Source organism: Mesocricetus auratus, unplaced genomic scaffold (assembly GCF_017639785.1).
Source record: "Mesocricetus auratus isolate SY011 unplaced genomic scaffold, BCM_Maur_2.0 Super-Scaffold_100004, whole genome shotgun sequence".
NCBI lineage: Eukaryota > Metazoa > Chordata > Mammalia > Rodentia > Cricetidae > Mesocricetus > Mesocricetus auratus.
In genome coordinates, this window is record NW_024429189.1 from 90,012,902 (window position 1) to 90,026,863 (window position 13,962).

Genomic DNA, 13,962 nt, shown 5'->3' on the forward strand with positions numbered 1-13,962 from the left:
TGTTCGTACGTGTGTGGGTTAATACCCGGATTTTCAATTCGATTCCATTGGTCTACCTGTCTATTTTTGTGCCAATACCAAGCTGTTTTCAGGACTATAGCTCTATAATAGAGCTTGAGGTCAGGGATGGTGCTGCCTCTGGACGTTGCCTTGTTGAAAAGGGTTGTTTTGGATATCCTGGGTCTTTTGTTTTTCCATACAAAATTGATTATTGTTCTTTCAAGGTCTGTGAAGAATTGTGCTGGTATGTTAATGGGGATTGCATTGAATCTGTAGATTGCTTTTGGCAGGATTGCCATTTTTACTACATTGATCCCACCTATCCAAGAGCATGGGAGATCTTTCCATTTTCTGAGGGCTTCTTTAATTTCTTTCTTTAAAGATTCATAGTTCTTACGATACAGGTCTTTCACTTGTTTGGTTAGCGTTACCCCAAGGTATTTTATGATGTTCGTGGCAATTGTAAAGGGTGATGTTTCTCTGATTTCTCTTTCAGCCCTTTTATCATCTGTATATAGTAGGGCTACTGATTTTCTTGAGTTGATCTTGTAGCCTGCCACTTTGCTGAAGGTGTTAATCAGCTGTAAGAGTTCCCTGGTAGAGTTCTTTGGGTCATTGATGTAAACTATCATATTGTCTGCAAACAGTGAAAGTTTGACCTCTTCCTTCCCAATTTGTATCCCCTTGATCCCCCTTTGTTGCCGTATGGCAATAGCTAGAACTTCAAGTACCATGTTGAAAAGGTATGGAGAGAGTGGACAGCCTTGTTTTGTTCCTGATTTTAGAGGAATTGCGTTGAGTTTCTGTCCATTTAGTTTGATGTTGGCTGTTGGTTTACTGTATATAGCTTTTATTATGTTTAAGTATGTCCCTGTTATCCCAGATCTCTCCAAGACCTTTATCATAAAGGGGTGTTGGATTTTGTCAAAGGCTTTTTAAGCATCTAGTGAGATGATCATGTGATTTTTGTTTTTCAGCTTGTTTAGATGGTGGATTACGTTGATGGATTTTCGTATGTTGAACCATCCCTGCATCCCTGGGATGAAACCTACTTGATTGTGGTGAATGATTGTTTTGATGTGCTCTTGGATCCAATTGCCAGTATTTTATTGAGTATTTTTGCATCAATGTTCATGAGGGATATTGGTCTGAAGTTCCCTTTCTTAGTTGTATCTTTGTGTGGCTTGGGGATCAAGGTTATTGAAGCCTCATAGAAAGAGTGTGGCAAAGACCCTTCTGCTTCTATTGTGTGGAACACTTTGAGAAGAATTGGTATAAGCTGTTCTTTGAATTTCTGGTAGAATTCTGCACTGAGGCCATCTGGACCTGGGCTTTTTTTGGTTAGGAGACTTTTGATGACTGCTTCTATTTCCATAGGGGTTATAGGTCTATTTAAATTGCTTATCTGTTCTTGATTTAGTTTTGGCAATTGATAGCTGTCCAGGAAGTCATCCATTTCCTTTAAATTTTCGAATTTTGTGGAGTACAGGTTTTCAAAGTATGACCTAATGATTCTCTGGATTTCCTCAGAGTCTGTTGTTATGTCCCCCTTTTCATTTCTAATTTTGTTAATTTGCGTGATCACTCTCTGCTGTTTGGTAAGTTTGGACAAAGGTTTGTCTATCTTGTTGATTTTCTCAAAGAACCAATTCTTCGTTGCATTGATTCTTTGTATTGTTTTCCTGGTTTCTACTTTATTGATTTCAGCCCTCAATTTGATTATTTCCTGGCATCTACTCCTCCTGGGGGAGTGTGCTTCTTTGTGTTCTAAAGCTTTCAGCTGTGATGTTAATTCTCTGGTATAACTGTTCTCTTGTTTCTTCATGTGAGCACTTAGCGATATGAACTTCCCCCGTAGCACTGCTTTCAAAGTGTCCCATAGGTTTGGGTATGTTGTGTCTTCATTCTCATTGAATTCGAGGAAGTCTTTAATTTCTTTTTTATTTCCTCTTTGACCCAGGGATGTTGCAGTTGAGCATTATTCAATTTCCATGAGTTTGTACGTTTTCTGCAATTTGTGTTGTTGTTGAATTCTAATTTTAAAGCATGGTGGTCTTTTAAGATGCATGGAGTTATTCCAATTTTTTTGTAGCTGCTGAGGTTTGATATGTTGCCAAGTATGTGGTCGATTTTTGAGAAGGTTCCATGTGGTGGTGAGAAGAAGGTATATTCTTTTTTATGTGGATGAAATGTTCTATAGATATCTGTTAATCCCAGTTGGGTCATTACTTCTATTAGACCTTTTGCTTCTTTGTTGAGTTTCTGTTTGGTGTTCCTGTGTAGTGGTGAGAGTGGTGTGTTGAAATCTCCCACTATTACTGTGTGGGGCTTTAGATGAGATTTAAGTTCTAATAATGTTTCTTTAACGAATGTGGATGCCTTTGTATTGGGGGCATAGATGTTCAGGATAGACACTTCATCTTGGTGGGTTTCACCTGTGATGAGTATGTAATGACCTCCTTCATCTCTTTTGATTGATTTTATTTTAAAGTCTAGTTTGTTAGATATTAGGATTGCTACCCCTGCTTGTTTCTTGGGTCCATTTGATTGAAAAATTTTTCCCAACCTTTAACTCTCAGGTAATATCTGTCTTTGAGGGTGAGGTGTGTTTCTTGTATGCAGCAGAAGGAAGGGTTCTGTCTTCGAATCCATTCTGCTAGTCTGTGTCTTTTTATGGGTGAGTTAAGGCCATTAATATTGAGGGATATTAATGACCATTGATTGCTCATTCTTCTTCGATTTGCAATGGTTGTTGTTGGTGGAATTATGTGTGGCATTTCACCCCTTTGTTCTTTTGGCTGTTGGTAGAGAGGGATTCTCTAATGCTTATGTTTTTCTGGTTGTATTTAGCTTCCTTGAGTTGGAGTTTTCCTTCCAAAATTTTCTGTAGGGCTGGGTTAGTGGACACATATTGCTTGAATCTAGTTTTGTCATGGAATATCTTGTTTTCTCTGTCTATAGTGATTGAGAGCTTTGCCGGGTATAGTAGTCTGGGCTGGCATCCATGGTCTCTTAGTGTAGGTAGAATATCTATCCAGGACCTTCTGACTTTCAGCATTTCCATGGAGAAATCAGGTGTAATTCTGATAGGTCTGCCTTTATATGTTACTTGACCCTTTTCCTTAGCTGCTCTTAATATTCTTTCTTTATTCTGTATGTTTGGGGTCTTGATTATTATGTGGCAAGGGGATTTTTTTTGTGGTCCACTCTATTTGGTGTTCTGTAGGCTTCTTGTACCTTCATTGGCATGTCTTTCTTAAGGTTGGGAAAGTTTTCTTCTATGATTTTGTTGAATATGCCTTCTGCCCCTTTGAGGTGGATTTCTTCTCCTTCTTCTATACCTATTATTCTTAGGTTTGGTCTTTTCATGGTGTCCCATATTTCCTGGATGTTTTGTGTTATGGATTTGTTGGATTTAAGGTTTTCTTTGGTTGATAAATCCATTTCTCCTAGCGTATCTTCAACACTTGAGATTCTCTTTTCCATCTCTTCTATTCTGTTGGTAATGCTTGTATTGGTAGTGCCTGACTGTTTGTCCAGCTTTTCTATTTTCTGCCTTTCTTCAGATTGTGTTTTTTTAATGACTCTATTTCAGTTTTCAACCCTTGGAGTGTTTGCATTGCTTCTTGCAATTTTCTGCTTATCTGTTCGTCCGTTTGTTGCCTTTTATGAATTTTTTGGTTTGTTCTTTCTTCCATTTCTTGCACTTTTTGGTTTGCTTTTTTTTCCATTTCTCACATTTTGTGCTTTATTTCTTCTTCCATTTCCTGCCTTTTTTGGTTTGTTTCTTCTTCCATTTTTTTCATTTTTTGCTTTGTTTTTTCTACCATTTCTTGCATTTTTTGCTTTGTTTCTTTTTCCATTTCCTGCCTTTTTTGGTATGATTCTTCTTCTAATTCTTGCATTTTTTGCTTTGTTTTTTCTTCCATTTCTTGCATTTTTTGCTTCATTTCTTCTTCCATTTCCTGCCTTTTTTGGTTTGTTTTTTCTTCCAATTCTTGCATTTTTTGGTTTGTTTTTTCTTCTATTTCTTGCATTTTTTGGTTTGTTTTTTCTTCCATTTCTTTGAGGGATTTTCCAATATCCTCTTTTAGGGCCTCTATCATTTTCATGAACGTGCTTTTAAGGTCATTCTCTTCTGCTTCGTTCGCATTGGAATGTTGGGGTCTTGCTGGTGTGGAGTCTCTAGAATCTGGCGGTGTCATATTTGTTTTTCTGTTGCTGACTGTGTTTTTGTATTGTCTCTTTCCCATCTCTTCTTCTAGTGGGTGCAGAAAGAGCCCCTTACTGGTCTGGGAACCATAGTTCCCTTTTGGTGGGTGCTAGCAAGTCCAATAATCTGGTGGTTCTTCTATTCCTTGTCCGAATGCTGGTCCCGTGGGTGGAGAAGAAGAACAGGAATCTGGGGCGCTTATCCTCTTACCTGGTCCCCTGGACCCTATGCTGGGTCCTGTTGTACTTGATCCAGAACCGCTACTCCTCTGGTCTCCCTGGGTCCTCTGGTTTCCTGGTCTCGTTGGTGGGAGAGAAGTCCTGGGGTCTGGGTGCTTGGCTCCCGCCAGGATTGGGAGCTCTGTGCAGTTCCCAGGTGATCTGCATGCACTGGAGCACAGGCCAGGAAGCCGGCCTGTTTACCTGATGCTGCCCGAGGAACAGCTGCTTCCCTGGACTCCCAGCCTCCTCTCCTTTCCTGGTCTCGTTGGTGGGAGAGAAGATCTGGAGTCTGGGGTAATTGGCTCCCGCCAGGATTGGGAGCTCTGTGCAGTTCCCAGGCGATCTGCAGGCACTGGAGCACAGGTCGGGAAGCCGGCCTGTTTATCTGATGCTGCTGGAGGAATCTTTGAATGTGTTCTTACATTGTTGTCTTCTTATCCTTTCTTCCAGTGGGTACAGGGAAGGTCTCTTCCTTTCCTGGTGTGTACTGGTCCAAGGTTCTTTGCTGTTGAGTGCAAGCATGTCCAATACTCTGGTCTCATGGTGGGTACAGGCAGTTCTGAGGCACTTCCTGTTCTTGTTGCTGTGAGCTGGATTAGTACACTCCTATCAGTAGACTAGAAGTTGCTTGGTGAGCAGGGAACCAGTCGGCCTGGCTGAAGTCCCCAGGCCAGGAGATCCCAGCAAACTCAGGAATTTTTAATTAATTAATGAAAAACTTGTATTTATTTTGTGTGCATTGATATTTTACTTACTTGCATTTTGCATGCCCGGTAGCCTTGGATGCCAGAAGAGGGTTTTGGATCCCCTAGAACTGCAGTTACAGATGTTTGTGATGTGGGTGCTGCGAATCAAATCTAGGTCCTCCAGAAGAACAATCAGTATTCTTGGCCACAGAACTATTTCTCCAGCCCCTAACTTGTTCATTTTTTGTGATAGTCATTCCTGTTCTATTTCTCTCTTTTTTTCTCTTCTATCCCAGCGCAGAAGCACTGACAGACATTCTCTGTACAGAAAGGCTGAACTAAATGAAACAGTCAGATTTTCCAAACTTCAGTACTTTCTGCCAGTCTCTCACTATTCCTTTAATTGGAATCATTTGGCATGAATTCTAGATTTCCTGTGACTTTCTCAATGTCAGAGAGATTCTCCTATATCTCCCAAAAATATATACAATCATTTATAACATACATCTTATTTCAGTAGTAAGAAGGCATATATGTGTATATATATATATATATATATTCATAGAGGTGGTACCTACTTTTCAAATTCATGTTAATCTATGAAGAAAATCACATGGAACTCCTGCTGCTGTTGAAATTCTCGTTAACCCCTCATCACAAAATACATGACAACTGAAGAGTGCATAGCCTTGTTTTTATATGTTTTTATGTTTAAGGAAATTTCATTCTGTATGTATCTTAGATTAATTGATTCTTAGCTCAGCCAGCAGCAAAATCACTGAGGGCTGGATAGAGGCAGGCCTACATATTATCTTTTCTGCATGACTCTGCCATTGTCCTATGTTTAGAAGCACTAAAGAACATCTCAGCTCTCTGAGAGTCAGAATAAACCTTCAGACAGTACAAACATGCAAGTTATGAAGGACAGGGGAGGGTTCTTATCTGCAATATGGAAACTAAAACAATACAGAACAGCACTGCTGGTTTTAGTTCCAGTTGGGAATATGAATGCCAGGTTGTTCAAATGTTTCTTCCCTTTGTGTGTGTGTCCTCCATTGATTTATTACCAAGAAAAAAAACTTTGAATGTTAAGTTTATGGATGCACACACATAATGAGGATAGGTGTGTGTGTGTGTGTGTGTGTGTGTGTGTGTGTGTGTGTGTTTGCCTATTGACCATTACTGAATAAGGATTCCTATTCTTAGGCATGAGAAAGAAGACTTCAGTAGGTGAAAAAGTGTTTGCATTGATTTGCTGCTCATGAAAGCTTTTTGCATTTGCTCTTCACTGATATGTAGGTAGCCTGATCACAAGGATGAATTACTGAAATCACACACAAGGAACAGTACATGCTATAAATGTTACCTTTGATGAGGATTTTTAGAGGGTGATCAAAACAACTGTCAAAAAATAACAAAGTTTCACAGTTGTTGTCCAGAATAGATTCTCCACTCTGATCCCAAATTGCTAGCCTATGAAACATATCAGAAAAGAGGCTCCTGGCTTTGCATGCCTGGTTATCACGTTTATTTTTGCTAGTATAGTAAATGATTATCAGGGATTTCAGGTCCTTAAGAGAGTAAGGACACAGGCTTTTGCCTGTCACAATCTGTTCAAACTCACATTTGCCTGTGATATTAACACAGCGCAGCATGGCTGTATTGCCCAATAGAAGGCTTTCTCCTCAGCTTGCTCAGTGGTTTTCTGGGGCAGAAACAATGATACAACCTCACCATTATTGATCATCCAAGTTCCAACAGCAATGACCTTATTTAGCTTGTCTGTGGGCTCGTCTGGTACTTTATTATCAGCAGATGTTTTATCACCACTACCCTCTAACATTTTAGTGTCCAACATTTTATTATATGTTTGTGACAAATCTAATGGATATTCATAGCTGCCTTCACTTTTCAGTTCATCGTGATAGATAGTTCCCTGTTTTTTGATGAGGGTAATAGTTGGTAGCTTTTTTCCACTATGGATCCACTCTTCCAATGCATCTCCTAGATATTCACTGTCAGTTACATATAGTTTTCCCAGTTTTCATTAACTTCTCTGCATTGCTTTTTGGCAAAGAACATGGGTTGCTTACTTTTCTTCTTCCTCAAGTCATAAGTTATTGCCATCCCAACACTACATAATCTTCTGGAAGATGTTCATACTTGTGTGGTGCTATTGGCAAACATATTTTCTTACTGCCTTTCTTATCATTGTTATCCATAGGGATAGCTGCAGGATGTGTAGTATTTTACATAACATTGTTGCATCACAGAGCAGAAAAAGAAAAACACCAGAGTGAGTAATACATTATAGTTTTAGCCTCACTCGGTGCATTGTAGAGAGCCTGTGTTGGTGTTTAACATTGTCATATGCCATTTTATTATCCTGGTATGTAGGCTTGCATAAGGAATCTGGACATGAAAAGGAAATACATTCTAAATCATAACCCGTCTTGAAAGATACTTATCTCATTAAGGATGCTAATTTGTACAACTGGATTCCACCAAAGTGTGTAGACGTGGGGTTTTCTACCAGTGACATCATAATGATGTTCAAAATCTTTAGATTTTGGAAGTTGTAGTATTCAGGATGTAAAGATTACATATTAGTAAAAATAGCAACCATCTAAACAAATGAGCCCAGATTAGAAATGCTTTATCTACACACATTAGAAATGATTTATCCACATTGAGGTATATGTTTGAGGGGGTTGTCTTAAAGTCTATAGCTTATCAGGTATTGCAACATGAAAAATAAAAGATGCAGAGACATATTGGGGCTTAAGCTTCAAGCAGAAGATCAGAAAATTGAAGCATCCAGCCATTAGCTCTTACCTCTACCTCAGATTAAAAAGGGTAATCCTGTCTCCATGATCTCTACACTAAGCCTCAGATTTCTGGCTCTCCCCCAACACAGCTAAAGAGTAAATCTCAGAATAAAGCCTGAGAAACTGGACTCCTGTCTTTTATATACCTCTCTAGGACTGGAATTAAAGGTGTGAGCTCTGTTAATCTTTCAGACTGATTCACTCTTGTGTATCCCTACATGGCCCTGAACTCACAGGGATCCATCCTGAATCCTGTGTTCCATAACTGCCTAGCTTCTATAGCTAAATAGTGTATCTGGCTTTATATTCTTATACTTCAGACAATCTTTGTTAAATCATAAATATCACTATAATACCCTTTTTGTCTAACATAAAAAGGCTACAACTAACATGAGAAAATTGTATTCAATAAGTACAAGAACTATATAAAATATATACAGGCAATAAATACCAACAATGTCTAGTCCATTAGCATTTGGCAAATTCAGAGAAAATACCCATTATCTATCTTATCTTGTTGAGTCCATAGTCTTGTACATAATTTACTCTCTATTCTAATTTGCATTATCAAACTACCTTTTAATGCCTCTCAACCTTTTACACTTTACAAAATTTTAGTGAGCTTATTTTCTAAGTCTGGGAAACAATGAAAACTATAACTATACTATCTAATTTTCATCTCCCTCAGAGACCCAAGAAGGATTTAATATGAACTGAGTAAACAGTAAGTACAAGCAAGGGACTTCCAAAAAAGTGAGAAATGACAAAAACATGTGACTGCCTGAATAGTCACCGAAGGTTCTGAAAGGTTGAGGCATTCATCTTCAGCCTATACGTCTAGAATTTCTGATAGACTTTTCTGTTAAGCAGAATATTTGCACTCACTCTCTTTTGTGTCCTCCTTGTCCAATTTGGACAGCATACTATCAGCAGTCTAGGTAAAGTCACTTTCTAGCCCACTGGCTAATTTTACCTCAAAAGAAGTAAACTCCACATGGAGTTTCTTCAATTCCCATCATCCTTTCTGAAGTAGATTGGTATTACCAGGAGCAAACATGTCTCAATGTCATAAAAAGTACCCATGTAATTAAAATATTTTAAATGTCATATTCTGTAGATCTCTGAAGTGTTTGAAGACCTGTCTATCTAAAATATATCTCTGCTTGACCTGGATGACATTACCTAATATGACTACAAGTTTGACTGTAATAGTTGATTAATTACTAACCTACATTTCCTTATTATCCTATATGGTTGATAATAACTTTCAAGTACTAGAAATTTGTATTACATTGCTAAATAAGCTGTATAGGTACAATACCTTGAACAATATTATAAATATATATATATACATATATATAGTATGTTTTAACAAAATTAATCTCAAACATTTATCAATATTTGTATACAATATATAAATGTACAATCCAATATAAAATATTTAAAACCAGCAGTTGCTTTTTAAAAGTAAATTGAACAATCTACCTTTCTATTGTATATCTAAATCCTTCCTTTTTTCTTTTTATAGTAAATTCAATACTTTACCCTTTTAATCCTATCTGTATTGTGCTTTACAAAACAAAATCCTTAAATCTAATCCAGTTTGCTTAACTTTCTTCCTGACTATAAATAAAAACAACATTTGGTAGCCAATCCTCTTAAGAAATTACAACGTCTATAACCCAGTTAGTGACCAAAAACTACTCACCCTACCTCTTGGGAAAGTGGTGTCATGTTCTTAAAGTTACTTCCTGCTGTCTTATTGTGATGGGATCTTTAGAGGATCCTGAAAAGAAAATATTAGGTTAATTGCCAAGCTGGAACCTGGACATTTTTGTTCATTCTAAACATACTGGGAGAGTGCAGAGCTTGTCTCAAGTCCTGACTAGAGTAGACTGTGAGGCTGGATCATTCCTGGTGGTCACCTCAAAATGGTTCTGAGCAGTTTGTAGTCCTTGTGAAATTGTTGTTGTGGGGTTCCATCTTCTTTTTTCATTTTAATTTAATTTAATTTTGTTTCCTGAGACAGGTTTTTTCTGTATTAACATACCCAGCTCTCCTGGAACTTAATTTGTAGATCACACTGTCTTTAAACTCACTGAGATCTGCCTGTCTGCCTGCCCACCAAATGGTGAAATTAAAGACATAAACCACCACCCAGCTCGGATTCTTCTATCATCTTTTTGGAGATTTCAGAGATCGTATTAGGTCAGATCGTTCCTTTTCTTGGTAATTTTTTTCCAGGTTGTTTTCCCTTCTTCCTAGGATGCTTATTTGTCCAAAGGTATTAAATTCCTCAAGATGCTTATTTTATTTCCCTGGAAAGAGAAAAAGAAAACCTTTCTCCAACCCTAACTTTAGGAAGGTTCCTAATCTAAACTTTGTCAATATTGATTTATGATTTCTCCTGAATTTTTTGTTTTATCTTTAAAGCTCTTCTATCATCCAGAGAAGTATGTATTCTTACAAAAGGCTTTACATTCTTTAATTGCTCTGGGAAGGAGTTTCCATCATGATAGGACAGGGCTGAACTAATTTTGGCATAGGGGCTTTTGAGAAGCCCCTAAAGGCATTTCCCAAAGACTAAGGATTAGCTTCATAATCTCTTGTTGAACTATATTCTTTTGTCCAATGCCTGCTTTTGCAACACCTTCTGCATAACCTGTTAGGATTATATTTTAAAAAAGCATAGTTTCTAGAAATGCCCTGTTTACAATGCCTTTTAAAGTGACCTTTTCTGCCACAATTAAGGCATTTGATATTTCAATTTTTCTTTAAACCTCTTGAAACCACCTATTCTGTCCATATATCATCATGGTCATGAGCTTCAATATTAATTGTATCTTGGATCTGATCCTCCAAAGGTACTTACCTTGTTTTAAACACCTAATTATCCTTTTGCATTGGGCATTGGCATTTTCAAATCCATAGTTTCAATTACTATTTTTTAGCTTCTGAACTTAATATCATTCTATTTACTGCTGATGACTGCAACATAAAGTTTTCTTGGCTTGCTTAGTCCTGCTGCCTTCTCTGCCCCAAGGAAACAAACTGACACTTTATTAGTTTAAAGTTGTTGACCTTTGGCTACGGTTTCTTATTCTTAATTATTAACCCACTTTTATAAATCTAAGTATATCCACGTGGTCTTCTCTTACCAGAGACAGGTCCAGGGAACTATTACTCCTCTGGCTACCTTATATGCCATCCTAGAACTCTCATCCAATGGCTGATGGAGGCAGAGGCAGACACCCACAGCTGTGAACTGAACTGAACTTCTGGAACCCAGTTGCAAAGAAGAGTGATGACCAGAGGAATCAAGATCAGGCTGGCAAACCCACTGAGGCAGCTGACCTAAACAAGGGGAAACACATGGACCCCAAACTGATGATTGGGGGGCCAGCATGGGACTGATCCAGACACCTTCCCACCGAACCTGGGTGACAGAGAGGAGTCCTTGGCAATCTGTGGGACCTTGGAGAGTGGAGCAGTATTTATTCCTGGCATACAGAAGGACTTTGGGAGCCCATGCCACGTGGAGGGATGCTCACTCAGCCTGGACACATGAGGAAGAACCTGGACCCTTCCCGGGATGATGTGACAGACCCTGCAAATCCCTCAAGGAGGCCCTTACCCTCCCTGGGGAGCAGAGGGGGTGAAGTAGGGGTGATGGGTTGGGAGGACTTGGGGATAGGGGAGGAGGGGAGGGAGGGGGAACTGAAAGTGACATGCATAAAATGTTAAATAAAAATATATGGAAAAAATGACAAATATTCATATCCCAAAGATTGACCTTTTGGGAATGTGGGTGCCGTGTTCTTAAAGTTGCTTCCTGCTGTCTGTAGGCTAGGACATCTTTAGGGGATCATGAAATGAAATTTTGGTTAATTGTCAAGCTGTGTCACTTGTTGTCCAATCTCTGTATAATGGGCAAACACAAGGCTTGTTTCAAATGCTGGTTTAAGTAGTCTATAAGCCTGTGTCTCCTTAGCTAGTCACCTCAAAATTGTTCCAAGCAGTGTCTATAAAGCTGTATTATCTCAGCAAGTCACCTCAAAAATGTTATGAGCAGTTTTTGTCCAAAGCTGATCTTCAGTTGGTGTTGTTCAGCATAATGGTGTTGTGATATTCCTGATGAAATTGTTGTTGTGAGGCCCCATCTACCTTTTGGAGTCCTCAAAGGTCACTGTTAGGCATGGTCATGGTTCACTGTAGAAAACTGATAGAGACCCAAAAAAGAAAACATGTACATGAAGGTAGACTAAAACCTTTTCTAGAATTGGTTAGTATTATATGTAACCATGAATAACATGATAAAATTATAAAATTAATATCAGTACTGTAGTCCTAAGTATTTGTTTTCCTTCTGTTCCATATTAGATGGCTCTTCTGACATGAGACAGAGACTATATATTTTATTTAACAAGCATGTTTGGGTTTAGAGAAGGAGAGAACCATTCTCCAACTTCAAAACCAGCATTTAATCTTTAGTTGGACTGAGACTACAACAAGAACAACCATATTATATGTCTGTATAGAAAAAAGAAACATACATTCTGGAAGAATTATGAAATTTTAACCTGTTGTAAATGTGATATACCAATAGAAAAATTTGTTCTTTTCCTTGGGACAATTTTTTCTAGATGTTTTGTCCCTTTTCTACAGGTGTCTCATATGTATAATGAGCCATTTCATAACATAAGGTTTTCTTGGCCCTACTAGGTCCTGCTGCTCTTACCTGCCTCAAGGAAACACAAGGATGATATATTAATATAAAACTATTGGCTGTGGCTAAGGTTTCTTATTCTTAATTATTAATCCATTTCTACAAATCTAAGTATTTCTACATGCTCTACTCTTACCAGAGAAAGGTCCAGGGACTTGTCCCTCCTCTGGCATCCTACATCGCAACTGCTCAGTGTGTCCACAGAGAAGACAAAATAGAAGAGAAGAGAAGAGAGAGGAGAGAGAGGAGAGGAGAGAGAGGACAGGAGAGAGAGAGAGAAAGGGAGAGAGGAGAGAGAAGAGAGAGACAGAGAAAAAGGAAAAAGGAGAGAGGGGAGAGAGAGAGAAAGGGAGAGAGGAGAGAGAGAGGGGAGAGAGAGAGAGAGAGAGAGAGAGAGAGAGAGAGAGAGAGAGAGAGAGAGAGAGAGAGAGAGAGAGAGAGAGAGAGAGAAAAGCTGATATGAGAGTTTGAGCAGCCATTTGTGGTTTCTTTTGTCTTGGATAAATGTTAAGAGATGAAGTGATAAGGTCACACAAAAGACATTTGTAGCTTTGCTAAGAAGCTACCATACTTTCTGCAGTCCCATCAATAGAATTCTTGTGTTCCACCTTCTTTACATACTCCCCATGTCTTAATACAAGACATTTTAATAGTACGTTCAAGTATCACAATTTTACCCTTGGATTATATTTTACTAATGACTGAATATGGTGAACCTCTTTCACATGCTTGTTTGTAATCTGTAGATCTTGCTTTGTAAAGTATTCTTTCAAATACTTTGATCAATTTATTACATCATTTTAATGTTTCACATTTTATCATCTATTCTGGGTGTGAGTATTCTGTGTGTGCTATAATGTGTGTGTTTCCCATGTTGAGCTCTGTTTTATACTAAGGTTTTTGTTTCCTCAATTTCAATAGTTCTTGAATAAAGTTGGTTTTTACCACTTCACTGTCTGATTTTAAAATTCTTTGACACTGGATTTAGAAAACAGATTTCAGTTATTTTTTACATAGATGAATATGAAGATAGAAATTAACACATAGACCCACAACTGGTTAACATGCAGAGAATAGAGATTATGGAGTTCTCAGCCTTAAATGGGACATTTATACCACATCTTTCTTCCAAGGGTCAGGAAGCATGAGGAAGGAAGGGTGAAAATGCAGTAAGAATTCTAGTTTTGTTTGTTGGTGTTTGTTTATTTTCTTTTTTAGCATGCATATTTTCATATTTGGGTCTAGTTTTTGTTGTTTTGTAATTGTTTTGTTTTAGAGATAGTGATAG